General features: G+C 41.9%; 2 long non-coding RNA genes across 2 annotated transcripts in view; one reads left to right on the forward strand and one right to left on the reverse strand.

Annotated features, from left to right (window-relative positions):
• LOC118154441 (uncharacterized) lies at positions 1 to 15,226 on the forward strand. Its single transcript, XR_004744286.2, has 3 exons — positions 1 to 101; positions 12,416 to 12,509; positions 14,759 to 15,226. It is a non-coding gene; the product is annotated as an uncharacterized LOC118154441 (long non-coding RNA).
• Positions 4,664 to 18,654, reverse strand: part of LOC118154438 (uncharacterized) — a 25,208-nt gene continuing 11,217 nt past the window's right edge. Inside the window, exons 2-3 of the long non-coding RNA XR_004744285.3 lie at positions 9,177 to 9,282; positions 4,664 to 7,059 (exon numbers count right to left, since the gene is read on the reverse strand). This is a non-coding gene — a long non-coding RNA (uncharacterized LOC118154438). The remainder of the gene's footprint in view (positions 7,060 to 9,176; positions 9,283 to 18,654) is intronic.

Consider the following 18,654-nt stretch of genomic DNA (forward strand, 5'->3'; position numbering starts at 1 on the left):
GTCAAATTTGTAGGGAGAGGATGTTGGAGATTCCACTGATGAATTTTACTTATTTTACATTAGTTCTCAGGCTGATTTAATTAGAATATCTTGCTTTTAAGGTATGTGCAATTTTGTTTTGGGGTTTTCTTACATAACTCAGGCATGGCAATTCTGAACCACATGTCAGTTCTTAAGATCTGAAATGATGCAGTCCAAAGCTCATCCAAATATTTCTGAGAATTCCTAGAAGTCTCAGGTTCTCCTGATTCTTTGGCCGCTCCAACTTCAGTTTGTTCATCATTGTCTGTGGAATGCCTCACGTGAACCTCAGTGGAAACACATAACCTTCTTCATTGTCATTACCTAAGCATCAACAGATACTGTTTACTCCAACTATTTATGGGGTTAGTGGCATTTACTGAATAGTTTTTTGGGTTAGCATTTCTGCCACCACATTTGTGCCATCTTTCTTTCTGTTCTAAACCCTATGTCTCTGCCCGTCACTCCTTCTCCACTGGATTGGTCTAAGACTTTGCAATTTTTATTTCTCCATTAAGACAAGTAGTACCGCACAACCTGAAACTCTGCCCAGTGGGAAGGGGAGACAGTGAGTCACTTGTAACTCTACACAGCATTTTTCCAACAAAGACAATTTTGTACCTGAGCGGAAATCTGTTCCAGCTGTTAAGATCACAAAATGTTCTCTACCTTGTGGCATTTACAGTTCATCCTTGAACAACATTGATTTAAACTGTGTGGGTCCATTTATATGTGGATTTTCTTCACCTCTGCCACCTTTGAGATAGTAAGATCAAATTATCTTATTCCTCCTCTTCCTCAGCCTACTCAACATGAAAATAATAAGGATGAAGACCTTTATAATGTTCCACTTATATTTAATGAATAGTAAATATATTGTCTCTTTTTTATGACTTTTAAATAACCTTTTCTCTAGCTTACTTTATTATAAAGAATACAGTATATAATACATAAAGCATACAAAATAAGTATTAACCAGCTGTTTGTATTATTGGTAAGGTTTTTGGTCAATAGTAGGCTATTAATAGTCAGGTTTCTGTGAAGTCAAAAGTTATATGTGGACTTTTGGCTGGGAGGGGGAGTTGGTGTTCCTAACCCCCACGTTGTTCAAGGGTCAACTGTGCATTGCACTGGAACAAATCCACAGTTGTTTTCTCTCATCACATTCCAACTATAACCACACATGGACATCCACATGCACACACTTCTCTCCTTGGTCCTCCTTTATATATTACAAAACATCTTAACAAGTAACATTAAAGCTGAATATATTAAAATAATTGATAACCTTTACACTACGGCTGAGTTTTTACTGTTTCATTGCCATGCAATAGATTAAACAGATGGGGTCTAAACTAGATGTAGAAATGAGACTTGCTTACTGGGTAGAGCAGGCCCTAGTGGTCCTATAACATTTTGAAGTCCTAGGAGAAAGTCCAGACTAGCAGACAAAAGGCAACAGATGAAAGGGGATAGTATAATCCTTCCTCTAGCATGGGGGAGTCTGCAGAGACTCACTTGCACAATGTCCCAAAAGGTGAGCAGAGGCTAATGACAGAGAATTCAGAAGCTAATCACACATGGGTGAATTCATCTGGGGTTCTCAGCTAATAGGTATTTAGTTATCTAAACTGCTAGTGGTGGAGTGTCACTGAAATCTGACAGCAGGGAGTGGGCCTAACCAATGGGTGAAACTGCCACCCTAAAAACAGGATGAAGGAAGATGATAAAATGGGTATGGTATGCAGCAGCAGGCTACTAAAACAAGAAAATGGGAAGACCTAAATGGAAGGTGATATGGTTTGGTTGTGTCCCCTCCCAAATTTCACTTGAATTGTAGTCCCATAATTCCCATGTGTAGTGGGAGAGACCCAGTGGGAGATAATCAAATCATGGGGGCAGTTTCCCCCATACTGTTCTCATGGTAGTGAATAAGTCTCATGAGATCTGATGGTTTGATATGGGGTTTTCCCTTCCACTTGATTATCATTCTGTCTTGCCTGCCACCATGTAAGATGTGACTTTCACCTTCTGCCATGATTGTGAGGCCTCCCCAGCCACATGGAACTGTGAGTCCATTCAACTGCTCTGTTTTTGTAAATTACCCAGTCTCAGGTATGTCTTTATCAACAGCATGAAATTGCACTAATACAGAAGGTAAACTTGATCATGCATCTCTTGCCCACCACCTATTTTTGTGAATATAGTTATATTGGAACACAGCTATTTCTGCTCACTTGCATTTTGTCTCTGGTTGCTTCTGTGCTCTCACAACAGAATCAAGTAAATTGCAACAGAGTCCATGTAACCCACAGAGCCTAAAGCATTTATTGTCTGGCTGTTTGAAGAAAATGTTTGCCGACTCCTGCTCTAGAATGTGAGTTTCTGGGAGCAGAGTGTTCCGCCCATTGTTTCCATGTCTATTCCCAACCCCCACAGTGGTCCTAGCACATAGTAAGTACTCAGTCAACATTTGTTAAGTGAATGAATGAACGAGCAAATCAACAAATCCCACAAATATTAGACATCTCTCACTTTCCAAGTTCTTTCTGCAAAGAGCGGGATTAGTCCTGGAGACCAGGGGTCTCTCACAGCTGTGGAGAGAGCAAGGTTCTCAGAGAACGTAGAAGAACTTTTGCAGATCATTTTGCAGCCAAAAAGAGGTTTTCAAATGTCCCTAACTACTTTACCGGTAGAAACTTCCTCTGCGTGTCTGTTTCTAGAAATTAAGCCTAATTTTAAATCTGCAGAATTAGCAAAGCACTCTGATAGTTTTCGCTGATGAATTCTAATGGTTAATTATGCTTAGTCTCTTAATGGTTTTCTTCCTCCATCAGGGCCCTCTACTCAGGTTCTGCTCAGAGGGCACAAAATGATACCTACCGATTGTATTTCTTAGAAAAAAAAAGCTTTGAGTTTGCTGGAGGCATCTTTTCTTGCTTTTATTGATCCTCTTTGTTTTCACTGATAACTAAGCTGATAGGAAAAGAATATAAGCATGGAGACCGCTGGACATGTTCGGGTTTCAGTATTTAAATGCCTACTGCTGACTTTTCACAGCCTGGGAGGAGGTTGGTGTTAAGTGACATCCCTCAACACCAACCAAGTTTCTAAAGAATAAAGACTGAGACCTCATTCTTAGGATCTTAGTGTACAAGGCCTCTAAGAAGAACTTGCCAAGGGTGTCACAAGTACTCAAGCTGCTTAGCAAGAAGCACCCTGCTCTCTGAAGCCTCCTGGGGTGAGCATGTGTTAAAGAACCCGGGATTCTTTTGTTGGCCTCAAGGATTTCTTTCTTAAGGAAGAAGTGAAATTATGCATTGAGAAGTCTTCAAACCTGCTATAAGAGAATATCATAGGCTCGGTGATTTAAACAACAGACCTTTCCTTCTCAGTTCTGTAGGATGGAAGTCTTAGATTAGGGTGCTGGCATACTAGTATCTGGTGAGGGTTGTCTTCCTAAATTACATATAGCCATCTACTCACTGTATCTTCATGTGCCAAGATCATGTCTCTGTGTCTCTTCTCGTAAGGCCACTAATCCCATTTATGAGAATACTCTCTTGACCTTATCATCTCCCAAAGGATGCGCTTCCAAATACCATCACATTTCAACTTATAAATTTTAAGAGGACACAAATGTTCAGTCCCTAGCACCATAGATTTCCTTATCTATGATATAGTATTTTCAGCTGGGATTCAAAACATGCAATTTTGAACGGAGATATAAAATCATTTCCTGATGTGGACTATACAACACTGTGAAGTTTTTCTTTGAATAAATAACAGGAACTGTGTTTCCTGAATTTCACCTTTTCTGCAAGGGGCAGGATGAAATGGAAAGGAATTGGGTTGCAAGGAGAGGGATTTTATGTGGACATATGGGAAAGATCCCTGGCCAGAAGACAGGAGGTCACATGTGAAACAGATGAAGACTTGAGATTCCTTCCGGAAGTCATCTCTTCATCTCTCCTCAGTTAATTCTTAATGGTGAGCAAAAAGAGGGGAGGATGGAAGAAGGAGAGAAAAAGAGGAGAGGAAATAGAAAAAAAGAGAGAGAAAATAATCAGAATTGATTACATAATAGATCCCTTACTAAGTGTGCAGTACTGTGTTAAAAAACTTCATAAGCATCTTCTCACATCATCCTTACACTACCAGTGAGGTAGCCATGATGGTTGCCATTCTGGTGAGGAAGCAGAGAGAAACTGACCCAAGATCACACAGCTGTTAAGTGGCAGAGCCTTGTGGAGTCCATAGGACGGATTGGAAACGGTATCAGTTCCTGTTGCCTGTAACCTTGCTGGGGTGGCTGTCTTCCAGAAGCCAGAGGCCTTTGTCATGGAACTAAACACACACAACTGGCCCAGGAGGCAGAGAAGCTGAAGGAGAGGGTCCAGGGGAATGGGGAGCAGTTGCAGGCCCAGCTGTGACCTCATGCCATTGAAGTGATCTAGCAGGTGAGCCAGGACACAGTGAGCCAGGACAAGTGAGCTGCAGTGTGGAAGCTGCTTTGCTTCACCCCCAAACCTACAAGAGTCTCTCTTGGTTCCCACTCTAACCAGAGATAGAGGAGGAAGAAAATGTTCAGACATGTGGTTCAACCTAGCCAAGTTAACACATCACAAAAACCTCACAAAGGTTTCCAATTATCTTCTTTATTGAACAGGGGAGAAAATGGAGGCACTTCAGGTTAAGCAACCTGCCTGAGATCACAGCATTAGCTCACCATGTGGTTGGAATTGAACTCCAAAGGAACAATGCTGGTGCATAGAGAGGCTTTCCTTGACTTTGAAACAGCCCAAGATGCCTGACAGGTGTGGCAGTTACTGAGAGGGAGCATGAGGACCACAGCACCTTAGCAGGTGGACTAAGGAGGACAGAGAGCCCGTGGAAGTGACAGCTTCACTCACCTCTGAAGCTACTGTGCCAAATAAGGTATCTCTAAATTCAGAGGTCTTTAAGGAAAAATAGGAGGGAGGGGGTTCATTCTGAGTTTTGCTTTCATCCAAAAGCAACTCGTGGAAACTAGCAGTTAGGAAGCTGAAACCATATGTGGCTGAGCATCAAGGTTAAACTGCGGCTGCTTCTTCCTTTCATTAGCAGAAATCGGGATTCAGAGCTACTTTACATTTCATCATAGAGAAATAAACCGTATTTTGCTTCAGTACTACTGAGTTACACAGTCCATGTCTGAGAAATACAATATCCACTTTAGTTAAAATCAGGAGCTGTGTGTGAAGACTCAGTTTTATTTTCTCAGCACGTCTCACCCCTCACTAACTGTAGGAGCTCTGGCAAGTTACTTATTCATTTTGTGCCTCAGTTTGTTTGTGGGGAAAATCAGAGTAAAAGTAGCGACTTGCTTGTGAGTGCAAAAATGCAATGAACTCACCTGTGTAAAGCATTTGGCACTGCCAGGGAAGGCTGCTGCATCACCTAACTCGAGGTGGCACACTTACATTGCATTCCTCATAAGCTCTGCTCCCCAGCGCCAGCAGTCCAGTGCAGCACTGGCACACAGCCTTAATGATATTAGCAATTAGTGGAAGCCTTATTACTGGGCTTGAGTAATCTCATCACCTCCTCTGAAAAGTCCTCCCTGCCATGCTTCACTCCCTCCCTCCAGCCTGGATGAAAGGCTTGCCAGCACCCCTGAGTTCCTCTGGAGCCCTGCCTTTGCCTCTCTCAGCACACGTTGCCCAGTGATCTTCTGTACTTGCCTATCTGTCTAATGCACTCAACTATGAGCTCTTTGAAGGCAAAAATTATGGCTCTCATTTACCTGTCCTCAGGCCAAGTACAGTTAAGGGGACCTGGGCACCTGGCAGAGTGAAGACAGCTCTTATATAAAGAGTGGGCATACGAGGCCAGGACTTCTGACTTCATATCCAGTGACCTTCTTATCACACATTTCTGAGTTTGGAGATCTCAGAGAAGTAGGGGCAGAGATGGGACAGGGATCTGAGAGAAGGCCAGGTGGTGTGTCGTTTCCTATTGTTACTGTGACACTTTACCATAAACTTGGTGTCTTCAAACAACATACATTTATTCTTACCACAGTCCTGGATGCCACCGGTTCAAAATCAATATCACTGGGTCAAATCAAGGTGTCAAGGCTGGGCTATCTCTGGAGACTTGAGGAAAGAATCCCTTCCTTGCCTTTCCAACTTCTGGTGGCTATGTCTTGGCTCGTGGTTGCACCACTCTAATTTCCAGGCCAGCATTTTCCCGCCTCTTGCTGCTCTTTCTTTATGTGGCCTTCTTGCTATCAAACTTTCCCTGCTTCTTCCTTCTAAGGATAGGTCTGATTGCATTTAGCACCTGCCCAGATAATCCAGGATAGTCTCCTCATTTCAAGATCTTTAACTGAATCACATCTGCAGATAGTTTTCCCTAAAAAGGTAATATTTACATGTTCCAGGGGTTAGAGCCTAAACATTTCTGGGGGCCATTATTCTGTTTATTACAGGTAGCAATGCACGTTTTGTGCAAAATTGCGTGTACTTCCCTCCTATCCCCTCCCCAGAAGTTCAATATAGGAGGAAGAGGTAATGGCTCAACTCCTGGGAAATGTCCTGGTATTATGGCATCCTGGGCCCTGGGCAGGGAAGCCTATGATTGTGGCATTCTTCCATGAGAAGTGGAACAATTTAATTCCGATCCGTCAAACAACAAGCATCTTGTGTGTCTTTCATGTCTATCACTGATATGGTTTGGATATTTCATCCCCATCCAAATCCCTTGTTGAAATGTGACCTCTGATGCTGGAGATGGGCCTCGTGGAAGGTGTTTGGGTCATGGGAGTGGATACTTCATGAGTGGTTTGCTGCTGTTCTCACAGTAATGAATGAGTTCTCACTCTGCGAGTTCACACGAGATCCACTTGCTTAAAAGAGCCTGACCTCTCCTCCCTATTTCTCTTGCTCCCTCTCTCACCATGTGATGCACTGGCTCCTCTTTGCCTTCTGCCTTGATTGTCAGCTTCTTGAGGTCTCTCCAGAAACCAAATAGATGTTTGTGCCAAGCTTGTATAACCTGCAGATACATAAGCCGAATAAGCCTATTTTCTTTATAAGCTACCCAACCTCAGGTATTCCTTTATAGCAATGCAAATGGATTGACATGATGACATTCAGTTGCATGTGTGCTAGAAATATAAGAACTATATTAGTCCATTTTCACGCTACTGATAAAGACATACCTGAGACCAGGGAGCAATTTACAAAAGAGAGAGGTTTAGAGGTTTATTAGACTTACAGTTCCACATGGCTGGGGAAACCTCACAATCATGATGGAAGGTGAAAGGCATGTCTCACATCATAGCAGGCAAGAGAAGAAGAGGGCTAGTGCAGGAAAACTCACCATTATCATAACATCAGCTCTCATGAGACTAACTATCACAAGAACAGCATGGGAAAGGCCTACCCCTGTGATTCCATTATCTCCCACCAGGTCCCTCCCACAACACTTGGGAAATCGAGATGAGATTTGGGTGGGGACACAGCCAAACCATATCATTCAGCACCTGGGTCCTCCCAAATCTCATGTCCTAAAATTTCAAAACCAATTGTGCCTTCCCAAGAGTTCCCCAACGTCTTAACTTATTTCAGCATTAACTCAAAAGTCCACAGACCAAAGCCTCATCCAAGACAAGGCAAGCCCCTTCCTTCTATGAACCTGTAAAATCAAAAGCAAGTTAGTTACTTCCTAGATACAACGGGGGTGCAGGTATTGAATACATACATTCATTTCAAATGGGAGACATTGGCCAAAACAAATGGGCTACAGGCCCTATGCAAGTCTAAAATCCAACAGGGCAGTCAAATCTTAAAGCTCCAGAAGGATCTCCTTTGACTCCATGTCTCACATCCAGGTCATGCCGATGCACAAGGTGGGTTCTCATGGTCTTGGGCAACTCTGACCCTGTGGCTTTACAGGGTATAGCCCCCCTCCTGGCTGCTTTCACAGGTTGGTGTTGAGCGTCTGCAGCTTTTCCAGGAGCATGGTGCAAGCTGTCAGTGGATCAACCATTCCGAGGTCTGGAGGACAATGGCCCTCTTCTTACAGCTCCACTAGGTGGTGCCCCAGTAGGGACTCTGTGTGGAGGCTCCAACCCAACATTTCCCTTCTGCACTGACCTAGCAGAGGTTCTCCACAAGGGCCCCACCCCTGTGGCAAACTTTTGCCTGGGCATCCAGGCTTTTCCTTACATTTTCTGAAATCTAGGCAAAGGACCCCAAACCGCAATTCTTGACTTCTGTGCACCCACAGGCTCAACACCCATGGAAGCTGCCAAAACTTGGGGCTTCCACCTTCAGAAGCAATGGTCTGAGCTGTACCTCAGCCCCTTTTAGTCACATCAGGAGTGGCTGAGACACAGGCCACTAAGTCCCTAGAGTGCACACAACACAAAAAACCATTTTCTCCTACACCTCCAGGCCTATGATGAGAGGGGCTGCCATGAGCACTCCTCACGTGCCCTGGAGACATTTTCTCCATTGTCTTGGGAATTAACATTTGGCTCCTCATTACTTAAGCAAGTTTCTGTAGCTGGCTCGAATTTCTCCTCAGAAAATGGGTTTTTCTTTTCTATCACATTGTCAGGCTGCAAATTTTCCAAACTTTTATGCTCTGCTTCTCTTATAAAACTCAATGCCTTTTAACCCAAGTCACTTCTTGAATGCTTTGCTTCTTAGAAATATTTTCACCAGATACTCTAAATCATATCTCTCAAGTTCAAAGTTCTACAAATCTCTAGGGCAGGGGCAAAATGCCACCAGTCTCTTTGCTCCAAAGGCAACAGGAGTCACCTTTGCTTCAGTTCCCAACAAGTTCTTCACCTCAATCTGAGACCACTTCAATCTGGACCTTACTGTCCATATCACTATCAGGGTTTTGCTCACTGCCATTCAAAAAGTCTCTAGGAAGTTCCAAACTTTCCCATATTTTTCTGTCTTCTTCTGGACCCTCCAAACTGCTCCAACCTCTGTCTGTTACCCAGCCCCAAAGTTGCTTTCACATTTTTGTGTATCTTTTCAGTAGTGCCCCACTCTACTGGTACCAATTTACTGTATCAGTCTGTTTTCACACTCCTGATACAGACATAGCCGAACCTGGGCAATTTACAAAAGAAAGAAGTTTATTGGACTTACTGTTCCACGTAGTTGGGGAGACCTCACAATCATGGCAGAAGGTGAAAGGGATGTCCCACATCTTAGCAGATGAGAGAAGAAGAGGGATTGTGCAGGAAAACTGCCCCTTAAAATAAACATCAGATCTCATGAGACTTACTATCACAAGAATAGCATGGGAAAGACCTATCCCCATGATTCAATTACCTCCCACCAGGTCCCTCCCACAACACATGGGAATTCAAGATGAGATTTGGGTGGGGACATAGCCAAACCATATCAAGGATGAATGAAGCAGGGTCCCCATCTTGAGAAAAAATGGAAGAGAAAACACAGAGACACACACACTACTCAACAAGTTACTATTCAACAAGTGCTTAATTAAAATCCCAGGACTACTTTGAAATCTAACCAAGTAGGAATTGAATTGAAATATAGAACCTGGTACCATTACAAATACCACCAAAATGTCCCATTCCTTCCAGGCGAGGCTTGCATGCACTATTGACAAGGCGGCTAAAGTTGCCTTCAGCAACCCTCAGCAGAAAATGCAGGTGACAGATCTTAGTTCTTCTTGACACATTTGTTTTTGCTAAACTAGATCTCAAAATAGTGTTTGCACAGGACTGTGGGGATATGTCAATTTCTGGATTGCCAGGATATTTTTAGATAGATGCTGAGTTAGAGAAAAGAGTACTAATTGATTTGGGGTGAGTATTTATATCTTTTCAACATCTTATTTGTAACTTTCCATGCAATTTTCCTATTATCTATTTTCAAAGTGAATTTAGAATTAGTTCTGAAAATTATTGATGAATACCAAAACTATTACAGCATAGGTTCTACAGATTTAATAAAACTTCCAAAATAATGACGATTACATATAGATTGCAAATATAAATGCATACTCCTAAATAAGCCCCTAATGGTATTCACTGTGGAAGAGATTTTTTGTATTACATGAGTGCATTTTTGTCATGCTCACAGAATTTTCGTTTCTGAACATAACTTATTATGAGACACTTTCTTCTATTATGTAAAATTTTCAATCAATCCATCCCTGCTTCTCTTCACTCCTCAAGTACTACTGCCTTAAAGCGACATTTCACATTACATTGCCTCTTCTCACCTCTTCAACAGCTTTCTCTGATGGATGAGAATACAGTAGTGCTTTTCAAATGAGAAACCTGCCTTACATAAATCTTCAATTCACTATGAAACAACTACCAATCAAGAATATTTTTAAATTTAGAGCTTTGTCAACAAAAGAGTCAAATTGTGAAACATTTAGAGGCTTATTCTAAGCCAAATGTGAATGATCAAGGCCTGAGGCACAGTCTGGATAAGTCCTGCGAACACATACACCAGGTGGTTGGGTTACAGCTTGATTTTACACATTTTAGGACAGAAGTTACAGGCAGAGACATAAGCCAATACAGGTGAGGTGTACATTGATTCTGCTTAGAAAAGAAGTGAAAAAAAAAACATCAAGAAGTGGGCTTCCGGGTCACGGGTGGATTTAAAGATTTCATGATTGATAATTGAAACTCTTTTGCCTGTAGTATTGAAGTCAGTGGAAAGAAATGTTTGTAATTAAGATAAGGGGAGACTATGGAAGCCAAGGTTCTTGCTATGTAGGTGAAGCCTCCAGGTAGCAGGCTTCAGAGAGAATAGATGGTAAATGTCTCTTATCAGACTCTAAACCGTGCTAGACTTAAGAGTCTAATCTCAATCTTTCTCTAAGCTTAATCTTTAATCTAATCTTAATCTTTAAAGCTAGAACTCTTTTGGATCAGGAAAAGACCTGGAAAGGGAGGAGCCTTCTGTACAGTATGCAGATTTTCTCCGTGAAACAGCTTTGCAGGGACATTTCAAAATATGTCCAAAAAACACAGTTTGGGGTAAAATACTACAATTTTTTTCAGAGCCTGCTATCTGTTATGTGATGGTATACCAGGAGCAGGTTGGAATCCGGTATCTTATTTGTTACAAAGCATCAGTTTTGTCAATCTGAAGATTTGTATTTTAATGTTAATGTTGGTAAGTTGTGCCTGAATTCCAAAGGGAGGGTATAAAGAGTCAGGTCTGACTCCCCTTTGCATCACCACAGCTAGCTTTGCAGGTTTACTTTGAAATGCCCTTGGCCGAGAAGAGGCATCCGTTCAGTCAATTGGGGGCCTTAGAATTTTATTTTTGGCTTGCAGCTTGATACAACTGACTGGTGCTCGTGGCGTTGAAGGTCAAGACATAGAAGGACTATTTGCCCTGGCCTCCTGGGAATAGATATTTATGTAACCAGTCACAAAGAGAGAACTAAAAGCAACAGATGTCTATCATACAATTTTAAACTTATACTTGCTAAGAAAAATTATACACAATTTAGAAACAAGGCAAAGGATGACTGTATGTTCTTTAACAACATGCATTGCTCAGCAGGTCGGACGAAAGGTCATCAGACTCTCTAGGGAAAGGTAACTGAGTTGCACGATTGACTGGGGTCCAGACATTTACAATTCTGTGAAACTGATAAGGTGTGATAAATTTCTTTTCTGGCTCTAAGATAAGATAAGATAAGATAAAGCCACAGCTTATGTTTCATTGCTCTGTGGCATATATGGACCTTTTAGTATCTAATTTAGTAATCATACCTTAGCATTCCTGAATTGCCCATTCACCATAAGAATCTCAATTCTTCTTACTCTCCTTTTAAACAAGTGTCTTTTTTCCTGCATTAATCAAATAAAACTTTGGCACATGTTTTCTATATATTGTGTGAAGTTGGTGTTAATATTTTTAAAATTATGTTTGTCTACCTGTTACCAGACCACACCACCTATATTGAACTATGACCTAAAAATATTCATAAATCTCTTAATACCTTTGTGAACAGCTCAATCATATGGCATTGTGTTTGTTAACAGCATTAAGTTCTTCACTGTAAACATTTAAAATATGGCACAATTTTTGTATCTCTGTTTGGCACTTATTTTTAGCATATCAGGAATGACTCAAAAACAGAAAGAGGCACCGGTCTGTCTTACGTTCTGAAGGCTCTTGTTCATCATCACCTTCTGTCATGTGCCAACAGACATGAGAAAGTCTCTTCTAGTTGCTAAATAGTCAATGGAATTCTAAAGCCTTATCTAGCATTGAGAAGCATTAACACTCAGCCACCGTTTCTTTCCTGAAATAAGAATTTAGGAATGTCCCAAGGGGGAGGAAACCTTTCCCTTTGATTTTGTTTTTTACGTCTCTCTTAGAGGCTGAGTACTATTAACACCTGACATCAAAGTCACAGGCCGAAAGCACCACCTTCCTCAAAGGAATTCTGAAGAAAGTAATCTTTCAAAAGTGGTGAGTTATGGCCGTGGAATTTGGAGAATCTAAAGGTGGAGATCAGAGTCCGGAGCTCTGCCTTCTAGGGCTGCCCTGAGGATATCACTGGGATTTGTGCCATGAACTTCTGCTGGGAAGGACAGTGATACAGCAGCCCTGGACGATCACACATTCAGCTATCCAAAGCTGAACTCATGATGCTTTCTTCATTGCCTTCCACCTCACTCAGTGGCACCTATTTTCTCATGATAAACATCAGAATCAATCTTAAAATACTGTTTTCTTCTGACTCAGCCTGGTCAAACCCCAGGAATTCTACAACCTACATATCTCTTGAATTTATCCATGCCTCCCCACGCCCACTGCCACCAGAGAGTGTAAGATAGCATTATTTCTCTCCTGAAAGACTGCCATAGTTTTTTAACTGACCTACTTTTTACCTTCCTCCAGTCTTGGTAAACATAAATTAATAAGCTTCCATCTACTCACTGATCCCTCATAGTGAAGCCCTCTGTGACATGGCCTGTAAGGCCTCAGGCGAGTCATGCCCATGTATCTCTCCACACTCATCCCCCATTCTGCTCTACAGCTCCAATAACATGCCTTAAGTTCCTTGACTCTGCCAGGCCCTTTGCTACCCCAGGGCCCATTTTTTTTTTTTTTTTTTTTTTTTTGAGACTGAGTTTTGCTCTTGTTACTCAGGCTGGATTGCAATGGCACAATCTCAAATAACCGCAACCTTCACCTTCTGGGTTCAAGCAATTCTCCCGCCTCAGCCTCCTGAGTAGCTGGGATTACAGGCATGTGCCACTATGCCCAGCTAATTTTTTGTGTTTTTATTAGAGACCGGGTTTCACCATGTTGGTCAGGCTAGTTTGAAACTCCCGACCTCAGGTGATCCACCTGCCTCGGCCTCCCAAAGTGCTGGGATTACAGGCATGAGCAACCGCACCTGGCCCCGAGGGCCTTTTCACCTGTTGTTCCCTCTCCTGAGAACACTCTTTTCTCCTTGTCCTCTCAGGGATAACTTTCCTGACCCCCTCAGCTGGGTCAGAATCCCTTGTTACAAGTTCTCATCTTATTCCACTTTGTCTCTCAAACCATTTACCACAATTGGCACGGTAGCAGGATCTTAGTCTGAATATTCAGTGTATCACTGATATTTGGAAATACATTGGTTTTCTTCTTTTTTTTTCTTTCTGTGTTTGCTATAAAAAGAGTCATTTTATCCATTTGGGATGCAAAAATGACTGTTCACGGGTCACAGTGAAATTGTTCCTCCCTCCCTCCACTCTTTCTACCTCATGCAGGCCAGGCAATTGTAATGACCAAGGGCATCCTACTCTTGAGACAGGAAAAAATTTTCCATTGGAAATGATTTGGGAGAAGGTCTAATAGGGGATCACATTTGTTCTGATGGGAGAGGTTCCATTGGAACATTCCTTTAATGTTGAAGTAAAACATTAATAGCCCAAGTGTAAGAATCTGGAACACCCAGAGGCAGGGTCAAGTTGTTGATAAGGAGAGGCTTCCGAGAGGCACCGATCTAATCCCAATTCGTTGACTGTGAGAGTATCTGCTGCTAGGATGTGTCTGCCAAGTGGACTGAGAAAAGGGCAGGGAGAGTGGCAAGCCTAGTAGGCCTCCTTCATGCAGGTGGCATTGCCAGGCCACCTGCACCCAGGCTACTCTCCATCCCCCGTGTGAGAAGAGCTTCAGGGCATTTCTAAACCCCAGAGAATCTCTGGAACCCTGTGGAGGACTAAGAAGAAATGAGACTTCTTTATAGCCTGACTGGGTGCTCGAGAGCACTCCAGGCCAACCTGGAGTGGAAACTGTTGTATAATTTAATAATGATGTGTTTGCTACCCAGATGTTTTCTACTTCTCTCAGTGGGATGTAACTTCCAAGAGAGTGGGAAGGTATCCGTCCTGATCACCACCATACATCACGTCTGATGCAGCAGCTGCCTAACAACACTTGTTGAATGTCTCAATGGGCCTCAATTCAGCACCTAGAAAATGGGGAGATTGGGTCTTGTTACCAGTTTTTTGACATTATTTTAGCCTCAGAAGTGCAGCTAATTCAAAAAGAATCTGACTTAGAGTCCCAATATGAATATCAATTAAAAATGAGGTTGCTCTGACTGAGTCAGAAGTGGGGATTTGTCCCTCAACATCTCAGTTGACCCTAAACTTACTGTTATATGTGGTGCCTTTGTGACCTACCTGAAATTTTACTCCACTTTAATTCTGCTTATCTTTAAGAAACAGGATGCTTGCAGTTAGAAGTTTCCCCTGACGACCAAATTTGCTGAAACTGGAGGAATCCAAGATGGCAGCTCAGTTGACCTCTGAAGAACCTCTAACTTCCTTATAATCTAATTTCCATGCTAAATGACCTTCCCTCCAGGCCATGACTGTTGGCAATCACCATGGCAATGACCAGAAGAAACCACAAAAGGACAAAAAGGAAGGCAGCACTCTGGTCCTGAGAAATTGTCTGTCCATTCCAAGAAAAGACAGATATTCCTATCCTTGCTTTTAATACCCGACACCTACATTGAAAATGTCCTGTGTCTGTGGCTTCCTAGCTCCCATGAACTGAGAATTTGATCTGTGAGCCATGCTTTCTGCTCCTCATTTCCATGGCCAGCAAATAAAGCCTGCATTGCTTAACACTCACTTTTGGTTTCACATATTGGCTTCAAGACACCAAAAAAGGAAAAACCGCATCTTTTGGAGGACTGGCTTTATCGGTAGCCCTGTCTCTTCCATCCTCAAGGCATCCCTATGTTGGTCCCTTGGAACATCACCCAGCAACCCTGGGACTGAATAATCTACTAATGAGCCTGCTTTAAGTCACATAAAGCCTTGTAGTTGATGCAGGACAGATGAGCCTCAAAACTGAGGGTTAGCCCAGGAGAGTTCATGGCTTTTCCCAGGAAGGAATTCAAGGGCGAGCTGGTGGTGTTGGCAACCTTCACTGAAGTGGCCGTGTACAGCAGCAGCAGAGGTACTGCTTGTGAAGTAGGGCTACCTATAGGCAGTGCACCCAGAGTAGCAGCTCAGGGGCAGTTCTGCAGTCATATGTATGTAAATTAGGGGCAGATTATGCAGACATTTCTAGAAAGAGGACAGTGACTTTCAGATTGTCAAGTCATTGCCTTAGAAAGGGGCGGCAACTTCTAGGTGTTTCATGGCAAAGGTAAACTGACATGACACACTAGTGGGTGTGACTTGTGGAGAGTTTACCTCTTCTCTGTTTTAGCTGGTCCTCAATCTGGTCCAGTGTCCAAGCCCTGCCTCCTACCTCACTCACAGTTATAACTTGCTTTCCAGTGTCATATTCTTACTACAGTGGTGACTATCCTGTTTGAACACTCTCTGAAGTTAGTGTGCCAGGAAAGTGAGCTAAGACAATGGCAAGCCATAATAGTCTCAAGAATGATGTCTGAGGCAGAAATTCTTGGCCTCAAATACAGCTTCTTTAGCACACTGTGATGAGCTGATTCTGGTATTTTAACAAAAGAGAGAAAGGTAGTCCATGGCTACGGGCTGTCTCACACTCTCTAAGTGGTGAGAAAAGTTCAACTTAGCCAGTTCCTACTTTGGACAGAGATGCCTGTCTGTCTGGCTTTTTAAAAAATTAGCTATCATCTTATCATCCTAGCTTCATCTTAAATTCCCTGCCCTCTTGAGAACTACATTCTGCAGAGTCTGGGCTCCATATGCATCCATCAAACCCACTATCTGCCATGACTGTATGGACACCAATAAAACTTCCTTGCACTTCACCAAGATCTGTCACTACTCTGCTCTCCTCCTCTTTTTACTTAGTAGTTTTTGTTTTTGTTGTTGTTTTTTGATACAGAGTCTCATTCTGTCACCCAGACTGGAGTGCAGTGGCGTGATCTTGGCTCACTGCAACCTCCGTCTCCTGAGCTTAAGCAATCCTCCTGCCTCAGCCTCCCGAGCAGCTAGGGCTACAGGGCTGTGCCACCATGCCAGACTAATTTCTATATTTTTAGTAGAGATGGGTTTCACCATATTGGCAAGGCTGGTCTGGAACTCCTGACCTCAAGTTGTCCACCCACCTGGTTTTCAGACTAGACAGAGTGTCCCAGCTAAGTAATGAAATTGTTCATAATGCATTTCCTAACATGCTGGGACCAGATTGTTAGCATAATGCCAGCCCCTTATGACAGACATGCAAATTAACTAAGCCCATGAGCTATAAGAAATTAAGGGGGATTAGAGCCAATCACTTGTTGCAGGAGAACAAGTTTTATGTTGAAAACATGACTCATGGCCAACATCTTCTCACCCTAACACAGCTGATATAGAGCAAAGACTGGATTCTGTGGTTCTAAGATTCATGAATGCTTAGAAAGAGGCCCAAATTCTCCAGACTGTAAGAGAAACCTGCCCCTGCATCTTCATAAGTAAAGATCACTATGGTTATGCTTTTAGATCTTGATTGAATAATTTGTGGAGTCCTGTAAATCTGTGCTTTTTTATTGAAAAACAGTTACGTTGCTCTATAGCTGCACTCTGAAAATATTTGTGTCTGACAACAGATGCACTTTGATTTATCTTCATAAGAAGATAAATCTGTAGAAGATTCTACAGACCCTAATTGTTCTGATTGAAAACTACCACTTCCAAATTCGTTTAGGAAGAATACTTTTTCAATCAACCCCGCAAAGCCATTTCCTGACTTACTCCCCTACCCTCTCTTTCCCACTTATGCTTTTTTCCATTGAGCAAGGTTTAATCACCCCATTATACTACACACTAATGGGGAAATTGAGGCTTGTGGCGTGTAGATTGCAAAGCCAGCAGTTGGAGTCACATCTGCCAGTTTCTAAAGGATGTGTTTTTTTGCTATCTCCTGGAATAAACCATCTATAAAATTCTTTCTCTGTCAAGATTCTGTTTTTATTTTTTTAATTTACTTTTATTTCAGCCCATTCACCTACTTTCCAACCCCTTCCCCACATCACCGCCACATTAAGCTGCCTTTTCTCCCCTCCTTCTGTTCCTGTTTTGCAAAGTCAGAAACAGCCATAGAAAGAGAAAAATTGATTAAAGAAAGGGTTGGAATGTAAGCATAATGGTTTCTATTCTCCATCAACTGCACTGGATATTAGAAGATCCCATGAGCTTTCCAAACAAGTACCCTAGCCTAAACTTGTTAGTCATAAAACAATTTCCTGATCTGCTGAGGGACCATTACATTTTGTGAAGCTAATATTCCACATTAGGTTTCTTTTACTATGAAATCTCATTAAATTTGGCTCAAATAATTGGGGAAGTGCAAACATGTCCCTGTATTGGGAGAAATGATTTTTTACAGCATCTATGAAGAACTAACATGCTAAGCAAGTAATAATGTAAACAAAGGACATGTTTGACCTACTTTAAGGAACAAATATTTAAGGAACTGTGGTATATGAACAATTTATGTGTTAACACAGTGCTTTCCAAACATCTGTCATTCATATAATGTGCTTGGAGTTGCACCATATCTTGAATCTCATGCACTGCTTCAGGAATATTTTGCTTTATATCTACTCTCTCATTTTTCAATAAATAAATATATTTCAGAGGAAACTTTATATCACCAAATAAGTGAAAAATAAGAGTCAGTTCATAAATAAAAGCTACCAGTAAACATCAATTGAAAGGGAACAGTACAAGTTATTAATTTCTGGCTAGATGTTGTCTATTGATGGCTCTAGGCTGAAGAATTATCTTCTCTTTCTTTATATATTTTTAAGGGAATTGGCAAAGGTTAGCAAAGTGTGAATCAAATTACAGCTGTGTATTGAGCCTTCCTCCTTAGGGAATCAAAATATATGAAGGGAATTAAAAATGGGATTTTTTTTTTTTTTTTTGCTATACAATTTAATAGCATAAAATACACCATGCCCTTAAAACCCCAAATAATCTTTCATGTCACTAGTTCTTTGTTTTCTTCATTCTGAGAATCCAGTGATCTCACTCATTCACTCACTCATTTATTCACCCACATTTTCTCTATTGTCAGGACCAGCAGATCTTCTCCTTGGAGATATTTTATTTCTGGTAAATTTCAGAACTTAAATGTCACAAGGTTTCACTCCTTTAAAATATTCCATGATTCAGATCCTTAATACTTT

The sequence above is a fragment of the Callithrix jacchus genome, chromosome 1, assembly GCF_049354715.1.
Source record: "Callithrix jacchus isolate 240 chromosome 1, calJac240_pri, whole genome shotgun sequence".
NCBI lineage: Eukaryota > Metazoa > Chordata > Mammalia > Primates > Cebidae > Callithrix > Callithrix jacchus.